We start from the raw sequence: 1,810 nt of genomic DNA on the forward strand, positions 1-1,810 counted from the left end.
ATAATGAGACTCTGTCTCAAAAAAATAAATAAAAATAAAAGCCAAAAAAAAGGAACTTCCCTTTCCTAAGCATCCCTTCCTTCTCAATTATTCCTCACAAAGTAGGGAATGAACTCTTGGTTTCAAGAAACTGGCTCATCTTCCTATTTCCCCAATCCTGCCACCTTACTTCTTCCTTTCTATCTCCATCCCAATCTACCAGTCAGTAACTACCCTTAAAGACTGGGTTAGTCAAGAGAGAAATATTCCTCTGGAATCACATGCCTTTGTATCTCATCTATTGGTTGAAGATGGCAGTCAAAGCCAGTACCAGCATCCTGTCCTGCTATAACCCCACTGCAGGCACAGGAGGCCAACCAGGAAGAGAGCTTTTACCATGCGTGGCATTTGCTGGACACTTTCAACCTCATATTCTATAATTGTCCTCACTATGATGGCATCCAGAAAGAATTCCATGTCTGATCAATCAATCATTGTCTCCAGTTATCATTTTATTACCTACAACCTACTTCTAGCAAATTCAATTATTTTTAGGCATATATCCCTTAAATTTGAGATAGAGTCTCCCTTTTCATATACGAGTCTCCCTTGTGATATATACCACAAGCACCTGCTAGCCAATTTCTCCCTGCCATGAACAATGTGAATTCAAAGATTTTAAAGCTAACAAAACTTTCTTAAAAAGAAATGGTGTCGACTAGGTGCCTGTAGTTCAGTGGTTAGAACACCACCCCTACGCACAGGGGTGGTGGGTTCAAACCTGGCCCAGGCCTGCTTAACAAAAATGGATAAATAAATAAACAAAAAGGAATGATGACCATATATAAAATACACAGGTAGACTTTTTTTTTTTTTTGAGACAGAGCCTCAAGCTATTCCCCTGGGTAGAGTGTCATAGCATCACAGCTCACAGCAACCTCCAACTCCTGGGCTCAAGCGAGTCTCCTGCCTCAGCCTCCAAAATAGCTGGGACCACAGGCGCCCGCCACAACGCCCAGCTATTTTTTGGTTGCAGCCATCATTGTTGTTTGGTAGGCCCAGGCTGGATTCGAACCCTCCACCTTAGGTGTATGTGGCTGGCACCTTAGCCACTTGAGCCACAGGCACCGAGCTGATTGACTTTTGAAAACCGTTTTCTCTTTTGGCCAGGCATGGTGACTCATGCTATAATTCTTGTATTCTGGGAGGCCCAGGTGGGAAAAGACTTTGATTCAGAAGTTTGAGATCAGTCTAAGCAATATTTTGTCATCCTTTACTGAGCACCTATAGTGTAAATGAGCAGGGGACTTGACCTAAAGGAATTTACAGTCTAATGGGAAAAGCACAGATAAATAATAGCTAAGTAAATTTTAACACTTCTGGTGCTATATGCACAGTCCAAATATAATGCAAAGCAGATCATTTCTACACCCCAGAGGATACCTCTGTTCATTCACATCTGGAGTCCTCATCTTCATTCTCACTGCCTTAATTCCCATCCTTATAACTCTAACCTAAACAAACATTATAATCTCCTATCCAGTTCCTGCTGCCTGTTGCTCCTATTTCATTCCATGCTGGCAGATCACTCTGCAGAACGCAAGATTTTTCTAAGGAACAGCCTTTGAAGTCCCCTACAATCTATTCCCAACCTGTCCAACTTGATCTCCGACTGCCACTCTTTTGTACATTCTGTGATCCAGAAGAACTATATTTCCTTAACAGTTATCACAAATACCCCCTACTCCATGTTGTCCTCAAGAAGTTCCTTATTGGCTCGGCGCCTGTGGCTCAAGCAGCTAAGACGCCAGCCACATACACCTAAGGTGGC

At 42.6% G+C, this 1,810-nt stretch overlaps 1 protein-coding gene across 1 annotated transcript in view; it reads right to left on the reverse strand.

Moving 5' to 3' along the window:
* Positions 1 to 1,810, reverse strand: part of LOC100942622 (S-adenosyl-L-methionine-dependent tRNA 4-demethylwyosine synthase) — a 196,065-nt gene that overhangs the window by 96,543 nt on the left and 97,712 nt on the right. The window lies entirely within an intron of this gene.

This window comes from Otolemur garnettii, unplaced genomic scaffold, assembly GCF_000181295.1.
Source record: "Otolemur garnettii isolate 467f Iridium unplaced genomic scaffold, OtoGar3 scaffold00077, whole genome shotgun sequence".
NCBI lineage: Eukaryota > Metazoa > Chordata > Mammalia > Primates > Galagidae > Otolemur > Otolemur garnettii.